This window comes from Dipodomys spectabilis, unplaced genomic scaffold, assembly GCF_019054845.1.
Source record: "Dipodomys spectabilis isolate Male_0828 unplaced genomic scaffold, ASM1905484v1 ptg000092l, whole genome shotgun sequence".
NCBI classification, from domain to species: domain Eukaryota; kingdom Metazoa; phylum Chordata; class Mammalia; order Rodentia; family Heteromyidae; genus Dipodomys; species Dipodomys spectabilis.
This window is the reverse complement of record NW_024870769.1, coordinates 13,132,366-13,160,004: the sequence shown is the minus strand read 5'-3', so window position 1 is coordinate 13,160,004 and position 27,639 is coordinate 13,132,366. Positions and strand designations below refer to the sequence as shown.

At 37.1% G+C, this 27,639-nt stretch overlaps 1 pseudogene; it reads right to left on the bottom strand.

Annotated features, from left to right (window-relative positions):
* Positions 1 to 17,126: 17,126 nt before the first annotated feature.
* Positions 17,127 to 27,038, bottom strand: LOC122112116 (annotated as a pseudogene).
* Positions 27,039 to 27,639: the final 601 nt, after the last annotated feature.

The window sequence follows — 27,639 nt, the reverse complement described above, 5'->3', positions numbered from 1 at the left end:
AGGTTGGACAAATGGGATTGCATAAAGTTGCAGAGCTTCTGCAGGGCAAAGGACATAGCTAGCAAGATCAATAGAAAGCCCACGGATTGGGAGAAGATCTTCACTAGCCATACAACAGACAAGGGTCTCATATCTAAAATATACTTGGAACTCAAAAAATTAAATCTCCCAACAACAAATCCTCAAAGAAACAACTGCCCAATAAATAAGTGGGCTAAAGACTTAAAGAGAAACTTCTCTGAAGAAGAAAGAAGGATGGCCAATTGACACATGAAGAAATGCTCAACATCCATAGCCATAAAAGAAATGCAAATCAAAGCAACATTGAGATACCACCTCACTCCAGTTAGAATGACAAAAATCAAGAACTCTAACAACAACAGATGCTGGAGGGGATGTGGACAGAAGGGAACCTTGCTTCATTGTTGGTGGGAATGTAAACTTGTTCAACCACTTTGGAAAGCATTATGGAGGTTCCTCAAAAGACTTCACATAGAGCTCCCCTATGACCCAGCAATCCCACTTTTGGGCATTTACCCAAATGTTTACAAACAAGACTACACTAAAGCTACCAGCACAACTATGTTTATTGCAGCATTATATACCATAGCCAAGTTCTGGAACCAACCCAGATGCCCCTCAGTAGATGAATGGATCAAGAAAATGTGGTATATATACACAATGGAATTCTATGCCTCCATCAGAAAGAATGACATTTCCCCATTTGTTAGGAAATGGAAAAACTTGGAAAAAATTGTATTAAGTGAAGTAAGCCAGGCCCAAAGAAACATAGGTCCCATGGTTTCCCTTATTTGCAATATCTAGTATATGTATGAGTCAAGCAGAAAAGGTCAGATAAGGTGATGTTAGGAAATTGAACCCTAAGATATGTATTTTAAATGTTTTTCTTCTTTCATGCATTTGTTTCTAACGCATTTATAAGATTATTTCTTTGTTGCTTTGTATGTCCCTCCCCCACAGTATAACCCCTGCTTTCACTATATTTGATGTCAGTGTAACTTGTGGAGGAGATGGGGAAAAACAAGTCGTTTAAGGATACAGGTGGACCTGTTGCAACAATAAGAAGTACAAGTTGTCATGTCGAAAACCAGCTTTACAACGTTGGTGTTGGGGGGGGGAAGGGAAGGGGGGCGAGGGGGAGAGGGGGAGAATTGGGAGGGAGGGGGGAGGCTGGGAGGGGTGTGACAGGTAAACAAAGTAGGAGGCTGCAATGCTTGATAAGAAATATATGCATTATCCTGCCCATGTAATTGTAACCCCTCTGTACAGTATGTTCACAAAAAAAAAAATAAAATGAAAAAAAAATCCCAAAGCTTTCATAAATATTTTGATTCAACATTAAATATGCAAATTAGAGAATAAAATGTTAAGAAGTAGTGAATTTTTGAAATGAGATTATTTTATTGAATGACATAATCATAAAATTTAAGAAAAATATTTGCTTGGAAATTCTTTTCAAACTTAAAAATAACCATTTATCTAATATATAGTTCATAATTTTTATCTCTGGATACTGTTTTCCTATTCCTATGAAGCTTGGTTGCTATCTTAGCTACTTTTTAAAAAATTTTATTTTATTGTAAAGATGTTGTACAGAGGGGTTACAATTACAAAAGTAAGGCAATGTGTACATATACTGCATTCCACTCTACTCCATACTTAATCCCTAGGCCCTGGCCAAGAAACTGCTTCTATGTCCCATGTAGTGTTTCAGAATCCCAGATGGAATCAGGCTATTCCCACTGTATGTGCCTTAGGAACGGTCTAGTGCTGCTGATTCTTGGGTGTAGAGCCACAAATATTGGAATACAATTTCCACACTGCATGAAATGTCTGAGGTCATCACCTCCCCATCTCTTGTAGACATCTCCAGTTGTGCTTTATGCCTTCCATTTCCTTGCTCATCTTAAGCAATGCCTTCTCACATTATATCCCCTTCCTGTTGAATGGTACATACCCAGATTAAATTGTAGCTGTAAAAGAGATGGAGAAAAGAAAACATAGCCTAAATTGTATTTGGCTATAGTATGACTTAGCAAGAAATCACAGAAAATAAGACAAGCAATCTATAAGAAGGAGAATGATGTTATGCTGAATTGACCCCTTGGTGCAACTACATGAAAATAATTTTTTTTAAAAAGAAGGACGAGTGATTTTTAATATATGTCATTAATACTTAATATAATTAAATATTATTAAAGAGAGCATATTTGCTCTTCTAGAAAGTAAGTTTGTTGCTCCTACTTGCTGAGTAATTTTCTATACTGGCAAAATCCAGGAAAGTCTTCTAAATCTTTAAAACTAGGATAAGAATTACTTTTTCCCTACTGGATTTGAACTCAAGGCTTAGGTGCTGTCACTTAGCTGTTTTCATCAAGGCTAGTTTTCCACTACTTGAGCTATAGCTCCATTTCTGACTTCTTGCTAGCCAGTTAAGAGTCTTACAGATATTTCTGTTCGAGCTGGATTTGAATTGTGATCTTCAGGTCTTAGCCTCTCGAATAGATAGGACTACAGGTGTGAGCCACCTGAGCCAAGCTAGTCTCTTTTTCTACCTAAATGTCCATTTCTTTAGTCACAGTTTGTATTCCCATTTACTGTTTATGCCTCTTCAGTTCTCTTTCAACTCTATCCTAAGATCTATGAAGTCTTTTGACTTTTGGCATCCAAGTTTCCAAGAATACCTTTCCTCAAGCTTGCACATAAAATTTTAACTTTGTTATTGTTAAATGTAGAAATCTTACATATAATTATTTTAGAAGACTTGAAAGAGGATTCTCAATTTCTCTGATGCCAAAATTAGTGCAAATGCTAACCGTGAAATACTGAATTTGTACATATTGTCTCTTAATAATGTGTACATGCTGTCTTGAGTGCATTATTTCTAATTACATTAAAAGAGTCTCAGAAAAGTACAATTGCAAAACGTTTACCAAATGTCTAGTATATATGATCTGTGGAAATCTAATACGTTATTAAAATGCTTATTCAATTACTAAGCTAAGTTTACTACTTCAAAATGTCATGTTTATTAGCTTCAGGAAACAAGCAGTTAGGGACAGCTTTTTTTAAGTCATGGAAATTAGATATAGAACAAACCCTGACTTGCTGCTGGAGCAAGTCCAATGTAATATCTTGTTGATCTCAAAGGAGGAGTAGGGGAGGTGGGGAGAGAAGGGATGGTAGAGGAAAAACAAAGGGGGGTGGTAACAATACTCGATAGGAAATGTACTCATTACCTTACTGATGTAACTGTAACCTCTCTGTACAGTATCTTTACAATAAAAAAATATATTAAAAAAGAATAATTTTATACACTAATGTTTTTGAATTAAAAGTAGGTGTATACAACCCAAAGGGAGTTTATAATGCAGAAGAGAAAAGAGAAAACAGATGTAGGAAGAAGGGAAGAAAATGGCTTTGAGGAAAAGTGTCACTGTTATGTATCACTGAAGATGTGACTTTACAAAATTACTAATGAATTAAGTACAAAAGCATACAGATTGTACAAAGCTAGTAACTGAGGCAATTCCTTAAGTATTAATTGATCATTACAAAGTTACAAGAAGAATGTTTAAAGACAGCTTTCTTAAAGAAATAAGAACTTGATTCTTTCACTAAAGAAGTGAATTATATTGAAAATATATGTAAAACCTAGTAGTATTTTAAACATACATATTTTATAAAAAGGGCTATTTTGTACATTTTTTTTAATTTAATTTAATTTTATTTGTGAACATACTGTACAGAGGAGTTACAGTTACATGGGCAGGATAATGCGTACATTTCTTACCAAGCATTGCAGCCTCCTCCTTTGTTTACCCTTCACATCCCTTCCCAGCCTCCCCCCTCCCCCCCTAATCCCAATCCTTCTCCTTCCACCCCTCCCCCCCCCTCCCGCACCAACGTTGTAAAGCTCATTTTGGACATGACAACTTGTACTTCTCATTGTTGCAACAGGTCCACCTGTATCCTTAAACAACTGGTTTTTCCCCATCTCCTCCACAAGTTATACTGACATCAAATATAGTGAAAGCAGGGGTTATACTGTGGGGGAGGGACATACAAAGCAACAAAGAGATAATCTTATAAATGTGTTAGAAACACATGCATGAAAGAAAAAAACATTAAAATACACATCTAAGGGTTCATTTTCCTGACATCACATTATCTGACCTTTTCCGCTTGACTCATACATATACTAGATATTACAAATAAGGGAAACCATGGGACCTACGTTTCTTTGGGCCTGGCTTACTTCACTTAATATAATTTTTTCCAAGTTTTTCCATTTCCTAACAAATGGGGCAATGTCATTCTTTCTGATGGAGGCATAGAATTCCATTGTGTATATATACCACATTTTCTTGATCCATTCATCTACTGAGGGGCATCTGGGTTGGTTCCAGATCTTAGCTATGGTAAATAATGCTGCAATAAACATAGTTGTGCTGGTAGCTTTAGTGTGGTCTTGTTTGTAAACATTAGGGTAAATGCCCAAAAGTGGGATTGCTGGGTCATAGGGGAGCTCTATGTGAAGTCTTTTGAGGAACCTCCATACTGCTTTCCAAAGTGGTTGAACAAGTTTACATTCCCACCAACAATGAAGTAAGGTTCCTTTCTGTCCACATCCCATCCAGCATCTGTTGTTGTTAGAGTTCTTGATTTTTGCCGTTCTAACTGGGGTGAGGTGATATCTCAATGTTGTTTTGATTTGCATTTCTTTTATGGCTAGGGATGTTGAACATTTTTTCATGTGTCTATTGGCCATCCTTCTTTCTTCTTCAGAGAAGTTTCTCTTCAAGTCTTTCGCCCACTTATTTATTGGGCAGTTGTTTCTTTGAGGATTTGTTGTTGGGAGGTTTAATTTTTTGAGTTCCAAGTATATTTTAGATATGAGACCCTTGTCCGTTGTATGGCTAGTAAATATCTTCTCCCAATCCGTGGGCTTTCTATTGATCTTGCTAGCTATGTCCTTTGCCCTGCAGAAGCTCTGCAACTTTATGCAATCCCATTTGTCCAACCTTTCTTTGATTTGTTGTGTTTCCGGGTCTCTATTCAGAAAATTTCGGCCTGAGCCAAGGACACCTAGGGTTTCTCCTGTTCCATCCTGTAATGTTTTCAGAGTGTCTGCTTTGAGTTCAAGGTCTTTGATCCATTTGGAGTTGATTCTGGTGCAGGGTGATATATAAGGATCTAGCTTAAGTTTTCTACATGTAGTTAACCAATTTTGCCAGCACCATTTACTGAAGAGGTTGTCTTTCTTCCATTCTATTGTTTTAGCTCCCTTATCGAAGATTAGATGGCTATAGGTCTGTAGGTTCATTTCTGGGTTTTCAATTCTATTCCATTGGTCCTGAGGTCTGTTCTTATGCCAATACCAAGCTGTTTTGATTACTATGGCTTTATAGTAGAGTTTGAAGTTTGGTATTGATATTCCTCCAGCAGTGTTCTTTCCATTCAGGAGCGTTTTTGTTATTCGGGGTCTTTTATTGTTCCATATGAATTTTTAGATTGCCTCTTCTATTTCCTTGAAGAATGAGGTTGGAATTTGGATAGGTATTGCGTTGAATTTGTAGATAGCCTTGGGAAGTATTGCTATTTTCACGATGTTAATCTTTCCAATCCAGGAGCATGGGAGGTTTTGCCATTTTTTAAGTTCTGTGTTGATTTCCTTTTTCAAGATTTTAAAGTTTTCATCATAGAGGTCCTTCACTTCTTTAGTTAAGTTAATTCCTAGGTATTTTATTTGTTGTTGGGCTATTACAAATGGAGTTGCTTTCCTAATTTCAGCCCCACTTTTCTCATTGTTGGCATACAGAAAAGCCATTGATTTTGGGGAGTTAATTTTATAACCTGCTACTTTGCCAAAGTTTTGAATCAGCTTGAGAAATTTGGGAGTGGAGTCTATGGGATTCTTTAAATACAAGACCATGTCATCTGCAAAGAGGGAGAGTTTTATTTCTTCTTTCCCTATTTGGATCCCCTTTATGTCGGCATCTTGTCTTATTGCTGTAGCTAGGCATTCTAATACTAGATTGAAGAGAAGTGGAGAGAGTGGGCATCCTTGTCTTGTTCCTGAGTTAAGAGGAAATGGCTTTAGTTTTTCACCATTGAGTATAATGGTGGCTGTAGGTTTGTCATATACAGCCTTTATTGTATTGAGGAATGTTCCATGGATTCCTAATTTTTCCAAAACCTTCATCATAAAGGGGTGTTGGATCTTGTCGAATGCTTTTTCTGCATCTATTGAGATAACCATGTGGTTCTTATTCTTGCTCCTGTTGATGTGATGAGTAATATTAATTGATTTGCATATATTGAACCAGCTTTGCATCCCTGAAATGAATCCTGTTTGTCCGTGGTGTATGATTTTTTGGATGAATTGTTGAAGTCGATTGGCCAAAATTTTGTTGAGAAGTTTTGCATCAATGTTCATCAAAGAAATGGGTCTATAGTTCTCTTTCTTTGATGAGTCCCTGCCTGGTTTTGGGATGAGGGTTATGATGGCTTCATAGAATGTGTTCGGTAGAGAGCTTTCTCTTTCAATTTCATTGAAGAGGTGGAGGAGTATTGGTGTGAGCTCTGCTTTGAAGGCCTTGTAAAATTCCGCTGTAAAACCATCTGGTCCTGGACTTTTCTTAGCTGGGAGGTCTCTTATTGCTCTTTCTATTTCAATGCTTGATATGGGCCTGTTAAGCTGGTTTAACTCATCTTGGTTTAGTTTTGGCATGTCAATGTTTGCTAGGAAAAGGTCCATTTCTGTCAAGTTCTCAAACTTATTAGCATAAAGTTTTGAGAAGTATTCACTTATAATGTTCTGAATCTTGGTTGTTTCCGTGGTGATGTTTCCATTCTCATCTCTGAGTTTATTAATTTGGGTGTGTTCTCTTCTTTTTCTGATAAGATTTGCTAAGGGTCTGTCAATTTTGTTAAGTTTTTCGAAGAACCAACTCTTTGTTTTGTTGATTCTTTCTATAGTTGTTTTGGATTCTAATTCATTTAATTCTGATTTAATTTTGATTATTTCTTTCCATCTACTGGATTGGGGTTTATCTTGTTGCTCTTTTTCAAGGAGGTTTAGATGTGTCATTAAATTGCTAGTTTCAGATCTCTCCAATTTGTTGATGTAGGAGCTCAGAGCTATAAACTTGCCTCTGAGTACTGCCTTTGCTGTGTCCCAGAGGAGCTGGTAATTTGTGTGTTCATTTTTGTTGAATAGCATGAACATTTGAATTTCCTTTCTAATCTCTTCCATGACCCACTCATGATTCAGCAGTGTGTTGTTCAGCCTCCATGTGATACCGGACTTTCTTTGGTGGCTTTTGGTGTTGAGTTCTAATTTTATTCCCTTGTGGTCAGAGAGAATGCAAGGTATAACTTCAATGTTTCTGAATTTAGACAAGTTTGCTTTGTGGCCTAAAATGTGGTCTATTTTAGAAAACGATCCATGTGCTGCTGAGAAAAACGTGTATTCTGATGCTGCTGGGTGAAATGTTCGGTAGATGTCTGTTAAGTCTAGTTGATCTATGCAGTTGTTTAGATCTGCGGTTTCTCTGTTGAGTTTTTGCTGAGTTGATCTATGTAGTGGGGAGAGTGGTGTGTTACAATCCCCAACAATTAATGTCTTTGGATCTATATGGGATTTGAGGGATAGTAGTGTTTCTTTGATAAATTTGGGTGCTCCATTGTTTGGCGAATAGATATTTAGAATTGTAATATCCTCCTGAAGGAGAGATCCTTTAATTAGTATGTAGCGACCTTCTTTATCTCTTCTCACGAATTTTAATTTGAAGTCTATTTTATCTGATATTAGGATTGCAACTCCCGCCTGTTTATGGGGGCCGTTTGCTTGGTAGATTTTGTTCCAGCCTTTAACATTGAAAATGTGTTTGTTTTTACGGGCAAGATGTGACTCCTGCAGGCAGCAGATAGAAGGGTCTTGTTTTTTAATCCAACTAGACAGTCTATGTCGCTTAATTGGAGAGTTCAGTCCGTTAACGTTAAGAGATAGGACTGAGAGGTATTTGGGAGTTCCTGCCATGTTATCCACCTTCTTGGGGGCTGCGAAAACTGGGTTCTTCCTATGGTTCTTGGATTCTCAGTTTGGGTCCAGTTTCTTGGCCTTTGTTGCGGTCTTGTTGGTTTTCTATGTGTAGGACATCTTTAAGAATCTTTTGTAGGGCTGGTTTGGTGGAGATGTATTGTTTCAATTTTTCTTTGCTATGGAAGGTTTTTATTTGGCTGTCAGTTATGAAGGAGAGTTTAGCTGGGTACAGTATTCTTGGTTGATAGTTGTTTGTTTTTAGGGCATGGCATACATCATTCCAGGCTCTTCTTGCTTTGATTGTCTCTGCTGAGAAATCTGAGGTGATTCTAATTGGTTTCCCTTTATAGGTGATTAACCTTTTCTCCTTGACAGCTTTAAGGATCTTTTCCTTGGTCTGAGTTGATCCTGTGTGGATTATAATGTGACGGTGGGATGTCCTATTCTGGTCTGGTCTTTTGGGGGTTCTAAAGCCTTCTTGTATCTGAATAGGCCTATCTTTTTGTATGTTTGGGAAGTTCTCTGCTAGGATCCTTTTAAACAAATTTCCTAGACCATTAACTTCTGTTTCTAGGTGCTCCTCTATACCCTTTATCCTTAGATTAGGCCTTCTGATGGTGTCTTCCAGGTGTTGGATAGATCTATCATACTTCTTGGACTTGTCTTGGATGGTTGTATGTTCTTTCTCTATAATATCTAGGCTGTCTTCAATCCCTGAGATTCGATCTTCTGCATGGTCTAACCTGCTGTCAAGACTCTCTACTTTGTTTTTTATCTCTTTTCCTTCTAATTGGTCAGCTTTGATGGCTTCAAGTTCTTTGTTGAAGCTCTGTTTTAGGTCTTGTATGAATTTCTTTACTTCCTTAATTTGGTGTTCAGTGTTTGTTCTCAAATCACTTAGTTGATTGGTTATGGTTTCTTTGGACTCCCATTCCTTCTGTTGGGTTCCATTCAGCATCCCCTTTGTGGTCTCCCTGACTTCCTTCAGCTCTTTGTTAATGGATTCCATGAATGCCTTTAGTGATCTTTGTGTGTTCTCTACCTGGTCTCTCAATTCCTGAATTACTCTTTGATTAGCTTCCTCCCGTTTGTGGCATTCCTGCAGTTCTCTTTCCTCCCGTTCGTGGGATTCCTGCAGTTCTCTTTGAGTGTTCTCAGCCTGCTCATGCCATTCCTCCCTTTCTCTTTGAGTATTCTCAAGTTGTTCACGCAAATCCTGTATCAGTTTTTGAGTAGCTTCCTCACTTATGATATTCCTGTATTATCTTTTGGGATGCCTCCTCTCTCTCCCTATCACGCTCATACAGAGTCTTTTGTAAGTTGTCAAACTTCTCATTTATCATGTTTGCCACCAGTGTTTGTAGCGCTATTTGGGAACTCTCCTCTGGATTGTTCATTATCTGATCTGACCCCTGATTATCAAGATTGGGAATTGATATACCCGGATTTGCCATTTTTCTGGTGTTTTTCCGGCTTACTCTGCCCATGAAAATAGCACCAGTTTTGTGCTAGAACACTATCTTAAGGCAACCATCAACCAACGTTTGCATTTATACAGTCAATAGTCTACAGATAAAATCTAGTTCAACAGATACATCTATTCAACATCAAACAACTGTATGTTAATGGGCTTGGAACCGCAGAGAAGAATTTGGGAAACCAGAAATTTTTAGGGTTAGGGAGAGATGTGGGTAAAAATTAGGAATAGATTGGTGTGGGGAGGCACAGGGAGAGTTAACCATGTCCTAATCTCAATGCAGGAAATAGGTTGGGTAGGATGCAAGTAGAGAGGGAGAGAAAAAGAAGAAAGGGAAAGGGAAATGAAAAGAGACCAGAAAAAAAAATTAGAAACGTAAAAATTAATATAGTTATGGAGATTGAAAGACCATCTATTTAGAGAGGAATGTGAATATAATGAGAAAACAGGAGGGAGATAGAGGAGATGTGAAAAACTTAAAAAATGCTTAAAATATTATATAGGTATAAAGAGGTAGTACTGCTATTAAGGAATTTAAGTCTCAGAGGTTTTGGATTGAGTAATAAATTTGTGGATTATGTGTGTACACAATGGGGGATCAGGTCTACTAGTTAACTATGGGTTTATCTGAGGATGTGCAGGACAAGAGTTAAGTCACATACAGAAGACCAAAGAAAGGAAAAGGTGAAAAGGATAAGAAAGGGAGAAAAAAAAAAGATCAGAAGTTCAGTAGAGCTAGACAAAAAACAAAAAGATAATTAAGAAAGAAAGAAAAAGAGAGAGAAGACAAGAAAAGAAAGGAAAATGTACATTCATGTATTCCTAAAATAAAAATTATAAGAGGGAAAAAAAAGTTACTGGAAAACAATTATTTTTTCAAAAAAGGCAACAATTAAAGATTAATAAAAGTTTTAGAAAAGGAAAAAAAAATTTTTTATATATATAAGGTACCAAAAAAAAAAAAAAAGAAAAAAGAAAAGAAAAAAAAGTTCTTTGATTTTTTTTTTTTTTATTTTTTTGGGAGGGGTGGGAAGAATCCTGTATCTCCCTTTTGTCTGTAACCAGCCTCTTGTTGGAGTCTCTGGTCAGCTTGAGGTCCTGTGGCTTGATTGGTTTCTTAAGTCAGTTTGTTCAAACAGGCAGAAAAATGCTCTGCTTTACCCAAGATTTTGAGATCCCCCTCCCAGGTTAGTTTAATGGGAGGGTGATCTGCTTTGAGAATCACAAAAGAAGGGTGATGAGGGTAGGTTCTGGTAGAGTTGAGGCTTTTCAACAAACAGTAGCTTTTCCCTGGGGCTATTTTGTGAAAAATTCACAGAGCCCACCCTGGAGCCATTCTCAGGGTTTCTGTTTTTCAATTGATTGTTGAGGCTGCTAGAGGGAGGGGCAGCCTCTGGCTCTGGTTACCCAGTGAGGAAATCTACTCCAATGGCTGGTGCCTGAGCTGGGTGACTTTTCTCTGGATGGAGCTGAGTCTGGCAGGTCACTTCGCCGTTAAGTTCTTGTGACCTGTTAAATGACTCGTTTTATTCCAAGGCCTGAGTTGGAGCTAGCCGCTCCTCCGAGCTTTGTCGGTATCCAAGATGGAGATCACCGGTGCTGGGGGGGAGGGGTGGCCTTCCCTCCTCTGCTCCCTGAGAAGGAGTGAGGACGTTGGGCTTCTACTCAGCTGAGTCTTGGATCCTGGGTCGTCTCTGGTCTGCAAACTGCAGGATGAAGATGTCTGCTCCTTGTCGGTTCTTGCTGGTGTTGAGTAGAATCCTCTCACCCACTGCGTCTGGCTCCTTCGTCCCGGACTCTCTGTGTGAGCGCTCAGGTATGGCCGCGGCTGCGGTCGCCGCTGCGACTCTGCCGCCGCCGCGGCGGCTGCTGGCAGGCGCTCAGATGTGTCTCCTTGTCTTGGCTTCCCCTCTCTTGTCTAACTCTCTGTCCTGTGATGGCACACTTGGTGTGATTCTCTGGCTTAGGACTGTTCACTGGAACTCTAAAACTGCTTTCTATGCGAGAGCTTGTTCAGATTCCAGCTTCTCCTCCGCCATCTTCCCGGAACTCTCCTATTTTGTAAATTAAAACATAGCTAAGCACATGAAAATAATTCTACAATTTGTTGATCAATCAAATGCTAATATTTAGAATGCAAACTACATGGTTACTTATGTTATTGAGGCAATTGCCAAAGAAAATCCTGGAAATTAGTGTTATAATATAAGTTATCATTAGGTCTGCCTGGTGTGACCAAAGCAACTGTGGGGTTATTTTCTTTTGTTTCGTAGAAAAAAAATGTTTCTATTTCCCTTTAAATTTGTAAAAAAAAAATGTCACATTGAGCCAATGTAATGGTATTGAGTGAGATTTGTGTGTCTATCAAACAAATCCTAAACAACACCTTGACTTGTTCATCAAGTAGGGACACAGTGTGGAGGTGAGTTCCATAAAAGCAGGCAGAAAGCTCCCCAGGACATTGGAATTGCTGGTACCTTGTTGGTCTTAGAATTCCAGATCTGGGAATATGAAAAAATACATTTCTGAGCTTGGTACTGTGGTTCACATTATATAATTCTAGTTAGGAAGGAGGCCGAAATTGGGAAGATTGCTGGCTCAAGACCAGCCTGGGAAAAATGTTTGCAAGAACCAATTTCAACCAATAAAATGCTTGATGTGGTGATGCATATATATACATACAAACTTAGGGAAAAGAGGAAGATGTATATACACATGCATATTTAGGGCAAAAAGAAAACATCTAGTTCTGAAAGTCAAAAGGGAAAGATATTCTCAAAAATCTTCAATTATTAGTTATTTCTACCATCTCCACACATTTCAACATTAGGTATGTCTGGTATGTTGAAGACAACTATAGACATTGGTCATATAGCATACAAAAATGAAAAATAATACTTTTAATCTTGTTGTTTATGATGAAACTGTGATCTTATTCTGGGGATGATATTTTGAACAAATGAATTTTTTCTAATGCTTTTTAAAAATTTAATCATAACTTTCAACTTTTGTTGGAATATGACCAGAATTTGATTGATTAAAATTGGCTAGCTTCTCAAAAGGAAATGTACTCATTACCTTACTCATGTAACTATAATCCCTCTGTACAGTATCTTTACAATAAAAAAATATAATAAAAAAAGTTGGCTAACTTCTGGCTAGGTCCCAATAATATGTAATGATTTGGAAATTAAAAGGTTATACACCCTCCCCCAATGAAAAGAAAAGAAATTAGAATTGTTTTTCCTACAGTTCCTTTCTCTGCATGTTTATACTTAAATAGAGGCCATCAGATGTAGAAGTTGAGAGAGTGACTCCTTTCCTTTGTCTTTGAGTCTAAAAGGAAGAAAAAGCTATATCAACACCTATGATGGCAAAAAGGGCCTACCTCCTAGCAATGTTCAATTCATTTTGGTATTGAATATGTCGTTTTTATTCTTATTATCTCATCCTATTTTTATACATTGGTACTGAATCTTAAATTGGAGGTCTTATGCTTTAACTAGGTACATACTTTACCATTTAGCCATTCTTGCCAGGGCCTTTGAAAATCTCTTTATTCCATGAATCCAGTTACAATTATGACAATTATATTAGGTTTAATTCCTATATTTTTTTGATTGTGTACTAGTCTTGGGGCTTGTATTCTGGGCCTGGGTGCTGTCATTGGGCTTTGTTGCTCAGGTTAGCCTCTACTACTTGAGCCACAACTCCACTTACAGCCATTTACTGTTTAATTGGAGATAAGAATCTCACAGACTTTCCTGCTTGGGCTTGGCTTTGAACTAGTATCCTCAAATCTCAGCTTCCTGAGTAGCTAGGATTATGGTGAGCCCTGAGCACCTGACCTTATGTAAGTTATTATTTCATAGTCTTATCAGCTCTCTTCTGTCAATATTTACCTTATGTGAATACTGGGTGAATGTCAGTCTTTTAATTTAAAAAAACATAATCATTTTTATTACTTTTTATAATATTAACATTTTCATTGCCAGAGGGCTTACAGTTATATAAGTAAGGTAATAAGTGTATTTCTTGTCAAACTTGTTACCCCTTCCCTCATTTTTCTCCTACTTTCCCATTCCTTATCCCCCAAGTTGTACAGATCATTTCCAACATATTGTCTTGTGAGTATCACTGTTGCATTGGTTCACTTATGTTAAGGTAAATCAGCAGATGTGTCTTTTATTTAATAGGTGATAAAATAAGTTGAATTTAGAAGAAAATAAAAGCTTGGATTAGGGGTTGCTAGACTGATATGGCCACATGCATTCCTTTAACTCAGAAACTATAAAAGCTACAGACAAAAGTCACAATTTAGTGTTTTAACGCTCATTTCCTGCATGAAAAGCAGAAGCTATTTCTCTTCTATTTTCTTTTTCTCTATGTTATACTTAAATAAAACCTTGTTAACTTCTTAAAAAGAAAAACAAAGAGTGGAAGGGGAAGAATGAAGTCAATAAGTTCATTGCATATTCAACCAAATGAAGAAAATGGAGTAAAAGGTAAGCTTTGGAGGGCTGAGGAGAACGATAGAAGGGTAACACTGATCAGGATGTACTGTATTCATATGCTACTTTGTTGAATGGCAACTCCTTTGCACAGCCTTTTACAAATAGAAATAAAAATAAAGCAATTTGTCATAAGTCAATGAATGATTCCTTTTATCTTTGTCTTCTTACTTTTCAAACTAGATAGCCATGTTAGCTCTCTTATTTACTGAGACTAATGAATTTTAAGGCACAGTCTCTCAAATGTGTATTTGAATGGGTAGGTGTGTGTATATATGTATGTGTATACATATATGTATGTGTGTACATATACATCCATGTGCATTATGTCATAGTACCAGCTCATTGAACTAAGTTGGGTTCTCAATAAATCATTTTTTGTAGACTAAAAGGGTCAACATTGCCTGTTTCATTGTGGTAACAAGCAGCTAATTTTAAAAATCCAGTGGCTTTCCACAAGGCATTATTCCTTACTTATGCTACATGACTGTCCCAGCTTGGTGGAGCACCTTCCCACATCATTTTTATATTATTCTCAGTTGTGCAGCAGCTTGAGTCTATACCAAGGGAAACAGAGACCTTGTAATATTTGTTCCAGGAAGAAAACATCTTACTTACATTTCCTTACACTAGGTAGAGAAAATCACAAGTTTCAGGCAGATGCCAGTGAGTTGGAAAAAATACTTTGTCACCAGTAAGGGGAATGGAATACACTTTAGCCTGTCTTTCCTCACAGTAGCTTTGTTTTCCCCCAGTAATGTCAAGGCATAGACCATCAAGGTCATTATCAAGTCTATAGACTTGAGCTGGTTCTTCTTCATACAGATGAGCTCAAACCAGGCTAAATGCCTCTCCCTCTGTCTGTGAAGTGTAACAACAGAAGAACATAATTACAATAAGAGCTCCTTGGAAAAAGGAACAATTTGGAGCAGGTAGTATTAATCGCTGAATCCTGCTGGGCAGATAGGTTTAGTCTCCTATTTTAAGGTGGGAAGTATTTCATTTCCTGCTTGAATACCCTGAAAATAGACATGATCTTCTCAGTATGTTTTTTTCCTCTCTCTCTTAATACCCTTGCATCATTCCTTTCTCAGATTATTTTGTCATCTCAGAAAGGCATAGAGAATAAACCAACAGTGGATAACCAACCTTCTTAGTCTCATCCTCTGAAGTTGGTTGACCCAATGCCTCTTAAATTCTGAACTGCCCACCTCTTGTGTGTTCTAAACTGATGACCATCGAAAGCAAACTTCAAAAACTGCATTGGTTTTTCAGTCTTTTCTAGAAGTAGCAGCAGAAATTTTTTAACAATAATATTGTCTACCACAGAGATGGAATATATATTTTATTTTACATAGAACTATCTCTACTGTTCTACCAGCCTTTTATATTTCATTTTTATATGAGACTTGGTTTTACTGTGAGAAATAGCACAAGAAACACTTTTAGAAATTAAATTCAATATCTGACCTTTCTCGTAGACTCCATATCCCACCAAATGACCAAAGAAGGTTTTTGAACCTGCTGAATCTGACAACTCACTTCTTTTTTTTTAACTTAGGTTTTATTGTTTTTGCTAAACAATACTACATTTTTTTTTCATTTTGAAGACAGGGCTTGAATTATTTAATTTTGATTCATTTATTTAATTAAAAAAGAAAAGGAAGGGGAAAGAGATCATGGCCAGAAAACAAGTAGGTAGCCCCTACTCCACCCCCAAAGCTCTAGCCAGTCACATGAGCATCACCCAGGTCCCACTCAGTGCCTGATAGTCAGCTGGTGGCATACTCTGCCCCATGAGACTTCCCTGAAGTCACAAAGGCAGTGAGTACCAGTTTCAGCTCTCAGCAGGTTAGTCAAACCAGACAAACTGGTGGGCTGAAGTCCAGAGATTCTTTCCAGGTTTTTTGCCCATTGGCTGAGCACATACAAACTGTCATTAACTGGTAAGATTTCAGGGGGTGGAAGAAAGAGCAGGAAGGCAGAAGAGAAACCAGAAGTCACCCAAGCTTTTCCTGGGCTAGAAGCTCTGAATATAGGACTTATGAGAGTAGACGGATTCCAGGTTTCTTAGAAGAGAAAATCAGCCCCAGAGAAGGATGAGCTGAGATGTGCCATGCAAGGAAGTTCTTCCTGCAGAGGCACGGGGGAGGGGCAGCTGTCTCCTGTGTGGAGAGTGGTAAGAGGTTCTTCTAGTACCAACCAGTGAGACAAAGGGAGAATCCTGAGCCTGGGGCCAAATGCAAGACTGGTATGTACAGCTAAAGACTCAAAGGCCATCAGGACCCTGAAAGCAAATCCCATCTGCACACACTGGCTCTACAAGTGCTGCAGGAGATCCTGTTGTGAACTAAACCAAGTTAGTTGTCTGGATATGCGTGGTAAAAAGGGCAACACAGTTCTTTTCTCAGAGGTATGAGGTGGAAAGAGTGGCCATGATCAAGTAAAAAGAGACCTGCAAGAAGCAGAAAATATTTAGAGAACATTTTAATATATATTTTCATATATATATTTAAAGATAAGAAAAATAAAACTAATTCAAGCCATGCCCTGTGCAAAAAAAGAAAAAAAAAAGTTAAAGGAAAAAAAAAGGAAAAATTTAAAGTGAGATCACTGCTGCTCTGATCTCAACTTAAGAATCACAGTCAGCTTGTTACTTTTATTTTGGAAGAAAAGATGCAAAAGCTTCTTTCAGTCATTCAGAAGGCAAGTGTAACCACTTATAAAAACAGAATGGCAGGAACAAATTAGGAAAAGAAAGTCAGAGATGAAGGGGCAAAGTGGGAAAGGACTTTTCAAAAATAAAATTAACAAGATGACTGTGAAAAGGACGTGGTGGACCGAAGTCTGTTAGTCAAGTAATGGTTTAACTTTTAAATTATTCTCTTGTTCTTTTTCTTTGTTGAGTGTTTTGTTTGTTCAAGTCTAAGATTTGGAAATGCTGACCCTTTGTTCACAAAGCCAACAAGAAATAGAGGATCCCTTCCCTCCCCCGGCCTACCTCTATTGAAGCCGCCACCACCACCGCCTTCTTGGCTGGATGCTGGAAGAGTCCTCCATGTGTGTGGACTCAGGCTGACAGAGCAGCCTCCTTCTGTGGTTGTTGGGCTGGTGAACGCTGGCTGCAGTATCTTTTGGCTTTCCACATCTCTAAAATGTTTTTCAGCTATCTTGCGTACATGGCCAGTGCACTCCCTTCTCTGCCTTTACGGTTTTCCACTTGCTATGGAGGTGTAATTACAACTTCTTCCATGACTATAATGTTTTTTTTTTTTTTCTTGCCATTTACAGTCTTTAATGGTCTTGTGAATGGTCTGGAAGAGCTGCTGGCCCTCTAGGGAGACACCAGCGCTGATCGCCTAGGCCTGGCTCAGTTTCTCCTCCTTCTCTGTCCGCGCTTTGCTGGCAAGCTTACTAACATTGAGTGAAGCTAGGGGAGGAGGGGTTTCTGTTCGGTCATTCATTATTTCCACTTCTGAAACATACTGTAAGTTTATGAGCAAGATGTCTGCGTGCTTGGGCTTTCCACTGGAAGAAGGACATTTTAAAGGCAGCATTTTGGACTGATAGTCAAAGGATACCACCTCGCCCTGCAGCCGCTGCTCCTGGCACGTCTGGCACCACACTCAACGCTGAAATACTCGCCCGGAGGAGCCACCAACTTGGGAGAGCAGCCGCGGCCCTCTCTGACATAGTCTTCCCTCGCACTATGAATATAAACTATAACCAGTCAGTTCACCTTCCTCCTGCCCGTCAGTCAGTCACATTGCCTGAACAAAGTAATGGTTAAACTCTGTGTTGTTACATGACATGTTTTCTCCCTGTACTCTTGTTTTGTTTTTTTTTGTTTTGTTTTGTTTTTTCTAGAATCTAATGGGACATTTTCTTTGAAAGTCACAAAGCTGGACATCTGTCTGTCACTCACACCTATAATCTTAGATACAGGCTAAGATCTGAAGACCACAGTTTGAAGCCATCCCAGGCAGATGAATCTGAGACCCTTAGTTCCCTTTAACAAGCAAAAAGATGGAAGTGGAGTTTGGGGTTAGGCTCAAGTGATAGAGAACCAGCATTGAGTTACTATGTCAAGCAAGTGTACAAAGCCTTGATTTCAAGTCCAATACTTCCATAAAAATATAAAATAAATTTTAAAAAACTACATGCAGATTTATGTGTCCTTATGTCACTATAAAATTAGCCGTGCACTATCCTTGTTAACCTTCAAAACTGCTCTATCACTTTTTGAAGGCTAGGCATCTAGTTCTGCTATTGTTTTTGACTTGTGTTTTCCATACCATTTGCCACCTGCAATCTTGAACTAACTTTTTAAGGTGTTATCTAGATGCCAATTGTTTAATTAACCATTTACCCTAATTGCTTCCTGTTCATCCTACATATTAAGCATGCATAGATCAGATAGTCATACCTTTTGTATGGTTATCCAAAAGATTACTAACATTTCTGAAAAGGACTTAATCAAGGACTAGGCCAAAGGTCCTTACTAAAAATCCTCTTTGCACACAGATATCTACCCATTAATCACTTCTTTGGTTTGAGCTTTTCAGTCATCGACTAATCCATCATTTTGATCTTGCTCTTTTCTAAATTTTGTTCACAAATATCTCGACTGACATGATTTGTTCTCTATGAGTCCAGATTCACTTCCTCCTCAGAGGAAGCATTCTTCAACTTTAATGATGTGTTCCTTTGAAAACAGGGCACTATTATGACAGACATCAGCTGTAAGCAGAATCTTCCACTAGCATTTCCAAGTGTAATGGCTAGTCTTCAAACGTCAACAAACGTGTAGACTTTCTAAATTTTGCCAGGTTTGTCTTTCAAGTATATATTCAGGGACTCATTTACAAATGATCTGTGTGGTTTGAATGGTAACCAGTATACTGTAGTAGAAATTTACTAGCTCTAGAAGTTGCTGGAGTTTCCTTTAACAATCTTAGGTTTCAAGCTGTGCTTATAGGTGTCCATTCTAAATCTCTCTAGTCTTGACTTCAGGCCTCAATACAAGGGGCCTCAACCCAACCATGCTCATCGCACAGCTTATGTGGAAAAGTGTCATTATTTCATTTTGTCATCCATGTGGTTGGTTTATTTGCTAAATTCAGGTTAGTTCATACATAAGGTTTAGAAATTACAATCTTGCCTTTGAATTTAAGGCAGAAAGACAGGTTGTCTCCTAAAATGATCATTGACTTTGGTGGTTCGGGATAAGTAGCACAAAAAGATTCACTCCAGAACTTTCTAGTTTTATTTTTTGACAGATCAAAAGATTCACTTACCTACAATTTTTTTTAAAACTTAACAAAAAAATCCTTATAGAGAAATTTATAATAATGAACTAATACATAAACATTGCTTAACTTATAATACTAAATTATTGGTAGTAAAAACATTTACATATATACACACATATGGAGATTATGTCATTGATTTAGCATATATATGGTATATATACAACTATAAATTATTTAATTACTTAGAAGCAAACTATAATTCTAAGAAGATTCTGTGATGACATAAATGCACTAGGAAAATTCAGTGTGCTTTAGTAAGAATTTGTCATTCATTGATCTTTTGAAAAAAATTCAGTAGTTTGTTTTTAACTTTAGAGGTCACATTTAAAATATTTTCAAATTTAAAAGTTTAATTTTATTCTACATTAAAATTTATTTGTGATGTGAAACTGGGAATATGTTTTATTCAATCATGCTTATAAATAATTTATATTGAATTGAGTTCAGAGTAAAAATTATGGACTGTTGAACTGGCAGAGAGCATACCTACTAGTTTCCTTTATGTTGATATAAATTAGTTACAGGTAAGATTATTCATATGTAAAAGTTTTAGATGTGGTCTTTACCCATAAACCCCTTTGGGAGAGTCAGCCACAGCAAAAGAAGAGAAAGAAAGGCTAAGAAGTCACAAATGATCTAACTTCTTGTTTAATGCCAGGAGGTACTCTCAGAAACTCATTTTAAGCACTGCACTATGTCTGACAGATGCTTTAGTCACAAACATTTCAACATCAACTAGAGGCTACACTCTATCATTCCAAAGCCAGGACAAACATATAACCATGAATCAGTGCTGCCTCCCCCTCTAATTCAGGCAGTAGAACTTCAGCTCCTGATCTTATAGGAAACAAGGACATAATGCATCAGTTCACCACTGTACAGTGTGTGTGTGTGTGTGTGTGTGTGTGTGTGTGTGTGTGTTCATGCATATGTGTGCATGCATGTTATCGGGGCTTGGGATAGTACTGGGGCTTGAATTCAGGGCCAGGGTGCTCAAGACTTGTGGCTCTACCACTTAGTAGACACATTTCTTTTGGCTTTTCTAGCTGCCTAAACTGGCTTCAAATCATGATCCTCAGCTCTCATCTGAGTAGCTTTGATCATAAGTATGGGTCACAAGTGCCTCTGACTCAATAGAGAAGAATGCCAAAGCCTGCACATAGTTTTACATAACATAGTCAAGATTTCCCAGTTCTTACACACAAGGAGTGCCACTAAAGGTTGCCATTGGAATCTCAATTTTTGACTTCAGGTAGCCCTTCTTATGATTAAAAAACAAAAAACAATTTTTATATCAGAGACAAAATACAGTCACTGTTTGATGTATTTGATTGACCACATTGGAACTTTGCAAAGTGCTTTAGAAATGTGGCCACAAGCAGAAGATAACATCTGTATTATTGAGGATAATCTTGTGTCATTGAGTAAGACCCAGTGGTTCTCTGAGGGGTCTTATGCCCAGCCCTGACCAAATCAGCCATCACTTCCTAACCCCCAGAACTGTGTCTTGTGACAGTATCATTTGGCAATACTTCATGGGAATAATAAATATTAGATAGAAAGGCTCTCTAGCCATCTACATTCACAGATATTGTTAGCATTATTATAATTTTTTCTATCTGCTTTAGATTACATAATTCTTGAATTAATCAAAGTTAGTCATTGGTAATGAAAGGAATTGCCTACTGTCTGGCCCACTAAAACTGTCAAGAAAAAGAAATAAAATTCAATTTAAAATATCTCATTTGAGAATTTATTTAGAGAAATTTCATGATTACTAAAACTGTCAAGAAAAAGAAATAAAATTCAATTTAAAATATCTCATTTGAGAATTTATTTAGAGGAATTTCATGATTACCACATGTTTTAGATCATAACTTAAAATGCTATTTTCTTGCTTTCCCAAAGGATTTTACATCGTGGAATACTGGAGAGTTTTGTTTGCCCAGTAAAGGCTATTTATCGAATTGTAAGAATAAACAAGTACAGAAATGAAAGAGATTGAAAAAGAAGGGAATCTTCAAAAAAGCTTTCTGTCTCACAAGTAGGAGAATGCTTGAAATGGTCACTAATTTCATAAAAATACAGTTTAATCTGTCTTGAGACTATACTTATATTCAAAATTATTTTAGGAGGTCTAGAATATTTTTATGGTTGCTTTATTTTTTCACATTCAATGAAATGTTTGCTTAGGCTAAGGAGTAGGTCTGGTGTCACTGATTCTGTGATTATCTTCTAGCACCAAGAAGATTGTTTAGAAGAATAGATTATTGTATTATTCATTTCAGGTTCAGTTTAAGTAAATCCTGAAAGAATTCATTTCTGCGATTCAGAGCTATTCATAATCACAGTGGGGACGGAGGAAGGCAGGATGCTCACTGTTCCCCTTTGCTATGGAATGCTGTAATACAGTTTTCAGCATGACTTTGAAGAGTTCTAATGGGTCTGATGAAAAAGGATGCTGTCGGCATGTGAGATGATGACAGGATGTACTCTGGTTTCCCAAGTGGAAAATGGTATACCGCACTGGAAATCTGAAGATCCACAGCAGACTTCAATTCCAGTTCTTATAAATTTTGTAAAGACTATTAAATTATCAAATTGCTCGTGAATCAAGTGTCAATATCTGGTACAATAAATGGCTGAGACTGTCTATTGTCCCATTTCTTTTGTCAGATTCTCAAACTTGCCTTATCAGTTCAAGGACGCTGTAACTTTAACCCATCCAATAAAAGGAAAAGATAAAAAATAAGTAAATAGAACAATAAATGTTTGAAATAGTGTTGAAAAATGGCTTGTCAATCACTGAGAACATTGGTTTAAAAAATGAGAAAAGAAAGGAATTTAGTAAATGTATGAACTTAAAAAAATAAAACTAATAATCTGCAAGGTGCCAGTGGTTCTTACCTGTAATCCTAGCTACTTAGATATGAGGATTGTGATTTGAGGCCAGCAGGAGAGTCCATGAGACTCTTATCCCCAATTAACTTCTCAAAATCTGGAAGAGGAGCTGTGACTCAGTGCTAGAGCACTATCCTTGAACATAAATGCTCCAGGTCAGGGACAGTGCCCAGGCCCCAAGTTCAAGTCTCAGGTCCAGTAATAAACAAACAAATAAAACCAATAATCTTTTAGATCATATTAAATTTCATTTCAACTTTGGTCAGTTGATATACAATTATGATCTCTTTACCTACATTCTGGTGCAGAATTTTAGAAACTTCTTCTCATTAAGAATGTACATATATATAATGGATCAAGAAAATATGATATATATACATTCCAGATAATTTCATTTACCATTAGAAATAATGATGTAAAGAATAATGTGTAAGAAAATGGAAAGCCTTGGAAAATATTGTATGAAGTGATATAAATCAGGCAGAGAGATATAAAGGATAAATGATTTCCTATTAAATAGAAGCCAAGTTTAACTTTGAAACTTATAAGCAAATATGTTGGGTGGTATGCAATTGTACGCAGATGTATTAAGTGCACTATGGTAGATTCAAAGGAGAACTCAAATTAGAAAGGTGAAATCAAAGTTCAAAAAAAATAAACACCAGGAAGGGAGTACTTGAAAGGGTTGTCAAGGAAAGTGGTGGACAAATGAAGAGCAGTAGAAGGGAAGAATGCAGTCAATGCATATCCTACAAAATTAAGAGGAGTGAGAAAAGGGTGGTTAGGGAAGAGACGGATGAGAATGTTGAAAGAGGTGACATTAAGCAAGATGCACTGTATTCATAAACTGCTTAAAGATAATAAAATAATTTTTAAAGGACTGCATCCTTAAACATATTAAAATTGCACATCTTTACATGAATAGCAGAACACTCATTTACTGATATCTGTAAAGATGGAATAATTGTGTGATGGCACAAAAGTGAAAATCTTGTGCAGTTGTCAGGTTTTGTTTGAATGTATATTTGGGATAAAATAAAACATTTTACATGTGAAGTCAGAAAATTTATCTAAGAAGTATTAAGATCTTAATTTTGCACTCAATATATATGAACCATCTTACCAGAGAGAGATGCACATATAGAACTTTTATTTCTCTTATCTGTTTAGGTATTTTTGATAATCCTATAATTCATATCTTTGATGAATGAGGAAAATCACTCATCAATATTTTAACTCATTCTGAGGTGTCAAAGAATGCAACATTATAATAATGATGATGATGGTAGCTTATACCCTTTCTTTTAAATTAATTGCTAGTTTATAATTATTAATACTTAAAGAACTTGTTATTTCACCAATAGAAAATGTATTCTAATTCAGAAACATTAAAAACATTTAAAGAGAAGAGCTTTTCAATTGTATATTTAGTATAAGTTAAATATTAGCATAGTTGATTTTTAATTCTTAAATCTCTTAAATCTGTTTAAATAGCCATTATTATAGTGTGCTACCATTATGCTTAGTAAATTCATCATGATCTGATCTAATTAAGTTAAACAAATTAAATGAGTGTCAAGTTCAAGGTACAGTGATAGCTGCTAGTCATCAGTGGATTTAATAAAACTCTTCCCCAACCTTAGTTACTTCTTTCAGATTCAGATATTTACTCTAGAACAGGTGTGTAGCAAGAATGAGAACGTAAAGAATCAGATGTGCTGAGTATCACAAGTGTCATGTGTATGTGCATGCAAACCTGTCTGTCATTCACTGAAGAAACATTGGTAACCAAATCTTTTGGTCTCTCCATGGAAGGAAGGGAGAAAAGAAAGACTCAGAGAGTCTCCAGCTGACGGTGGTGTGAAGGGATGTACATACTATGAAATTTGAATTTTGACCCTGTCCTGAGACTCAGTAAAGTTTTCATGCGGGGCAGTGGCATTATACTAATTTCCTCTGCAGCCATCAGACAGAAAAGTGAACAATTGGCACACTACAACCCAATTTTCTGTTAGGGTATGATGTTTGGTAGGTTAAGGTAATCTGCATTTTCTCTTTAAACTATACATTCAACTTTAATGTGTCTACTAGAATGCTTTTACCATTGTATATAGAAAGGAACACCTGCATAAAGAGTTACATTGGAATCTTTATATTTTAAAATCTCTTACTGCTCTTCAGAAAAAGATGAGAATTGATCAAGTTATAAGGTGTGTGTACTCCAACTTTCTTTTTCAGAGAAATTTGGTGTCTTCTATCACATGGGAACAGTTTCCCATTCAATTGGTCCTTATTGGAAACAGTAATACAAAAGCATAAAAGCTATTTGCCACAGATGGGAGCTTCTTCAAATATATATATATATATATTTGAAGTCCACTTTCTGAGCTTCTGTGTGCAAGACTACAGCTCTACTTCTGGCTTTTTGTTAATTAGAGGTAAGAATTGCATGGAGTGCCTTTCCCAGGCTAGCTTTGAACCTAACATCTGTCTCATGAGTGGTTAGTATTAACAGATATGAGCCACCAGAACTCAGCCCTAATTAGTTTTATTTTTAATTAAGCTACAATTCTGTTTTCTATCTTTGTGATTTAAAAATATTCCCTTATTATTTTGAGGTGCTGAGGATTATTCTGAGGACTTCATAAATGCTTAGCAATCACTCTACTTTTATATCCAAGTGATGTTTTTGTAATTTGAAACCTTGTTTTCAATTACTTTGGGAACCACTTAAAATTAATTTAACTTAAATAATCCACTGAGAAGTGGATAATTAACCATATAAAATCTTATCCAGAAAACTATGTACCAGAGCTTTGGTATAAATCAGTTTTCCACTACTATTTCTGAACCGGAAGTGAGGCATTGTGATAGGGCAAAACCTATTTGTGAGGGTAGAAAGCAGATAGAAATCTAATGGACAAACAGGAAAGTCACATAAACAACAAGTACAAATGTTGCTATTCCTTAAACCACCTCAAATGGGGTTCTTCCATCCGAAAATGAGTCTTAACTAAATAGGAGTTAGCATTGGGTAAGAAATGCAAATGACAGAACATGAAATTGTTTTGAAGTGAGTCTCTGACAGTGAGGATCTTTTTTTCCAGCTAAGTCATTTCAAACTCATGCTATGGCTTTGAAAATCTTCTACATAAATTGTTACCGACTTGGTGATTCTAAGAGTCTATTAAAGACTAGGTATCATTGTGAAATAGCGTTTTCTATTCTTTACCTATCATCCAAATTACATACAGTTTTCCCATTTAAGTATAAAACTCACTGTATGACAAGTGCATTTCATAGTTATTATCCAACTATAAATTACAGTCTACTGTTAACATTTTTTATTATCTACCCTTTCCAAAATAATTCTCCTCTAGGAGCAATCAACTGTTTTCTTTCCTCACCCACCCCATAACCCAGATTTTGGGCAATCAATAGTTTATTTCCTATCACCCAAATTAGCTTCTCTGGATATTTCCTGTGGGTGTAAATTGAGTGTATCAACACCTTGTTCACATCCACTGCCTAATAATTTTGTATTGTTTGAATATTCCATTTGGTTTGCTCATGCATTGTGTTTCACAATGGCTATTCTGAATAATGGTGCTGTGAACATTCATTTAGAGTCTCTCTGTAGGTATGAGTTTTCAGTTCCCTTGATTCTACACACTCAAGAATGGAATTGCTGTGTCATATTGTTACTTTTGTTCCACTTTTTGAGGATCTCTCAAATTGATTTTTTTAAAGGCTGTGACATTATACTTTCACACTACCAACATAAAAGCTACTCCCCTTCTCTCCAACAGTTGCTATTATCTGAGGGTTTTTTTTCATTATAGACATTCTATTGGGTGTGAAGTAATAGTTCATGGTTTTGATTTGTATAGTTAAAGACATAGCACATCTTTTTTTCTGCGGTTATAGTTCATTTGCATATCTGCTTTGAGATATCTGTTCAGACTGCTTAATTTGCAACAGTTTTGGTCTCACATCTGCAAGGTGAGTTATTGTTTTGAAATAATAGGATGTGGCTGATTTGCTTTACACTACTTCTGCCAAAAAGGAACAAAAGGAAAGAAAAATCAAAAAGGGAATGAAACAAAGAGGAAGTAATGTTATCTGAAATTTTGCCACCTGTCTGGTGAATATATGGGTAAGAGGTAATGAAACCTCTATGTCTATTTTTGTGTATGTTCAATTTTGAGGTAATAAAGAGCTTCCAATGCTATCATTTCTTTTTTTTTTTCTTTTTCTTTCGGCCTTTGTAGTGTCACAAATTGCACTATTTCTTATAGACTGATGTGAATGTCAGAAAGCATAGGGAAAAACTACAGAGTAGAGCTGGGATTCAATGGGATTTTAATGGAGGTAAAAAAAAAAAAAAAAGCAAAAACGGAGGGCCCTACTATTCCAGGATTTTCCCCAAGGCAAAGTCAACAGTTACCCTGATACCAAGCAGGAATCTGAGTTGTTTCTCTCTATCAAATAAATAAGAGGCTGAAGAAGTGAGAGCCCAGGCCATTTTCTGAAAGTAAGAGTTTGAAACCAGAGAACCTGAAGCTACTATCTTAGCTATGGGCAGCTAAACCCCCAACCTGACTCCCTTCTGGGAGGAATATAGTGGGGGGAAGGGGAGAGGGGAAAAATGTATAGACATTTCAGTGTGAGAGACTAGAAATAGAGCCTATAAACCAGTAGCTTGCCTGCTAGCGTTCACAAGTTCCTTCTTACCTATCTCTTTGGGTGATTTTTGGCTGCTCTGGCATCTTGTTGGACTACTGTCCCCCCCAAAAAAGAAGGGGTGCTTGCCCCCCTACTTGAATCTGTTCCTGGGTCATCAAGGGCTTTATTTTGCCATTGTCTCAGCTTCTCAGAGTTTTCAGGAAGAGGAAGCAGTATTGTCTCCACTGGACCTACATCTCTGTTTACCCTGGGGTGGGGGAGTTGTCTCCACCAGGGGTCTCTGCTTCCCAGAGATCCCCAGAAGGTGAGTGGGCATTATCTCCAAAGGGTTACCATCTGCCTAATCTTTCTCCTTCTGCCTCTCCTCAACCCCAGCTCGAGTCCAGTCCTCTGAGGAACAAGGAACACTAGATTTATGTCCTTGCTCTGGTCACGGGTTCCAAAGGTCAGAGCCAGTATGGAAATGATTACATTGAATAAAAATCTCCAAATGCAAATATCAAAGCTTGTCAATGAGTGAGATGCCCCGCATGTAGGGACAAATTCAAGGATTTTGTCTCTCAATGAGTAACAACCAGTCTGTGGACAATTCAGGAGCCTTGAAAGAAGTTCAAGTCTCAGAAAATGACTCAAGCCTGGCAATTTTTAAATCAGCCTTCAGGACCCTGTAACAATAGATTCAGG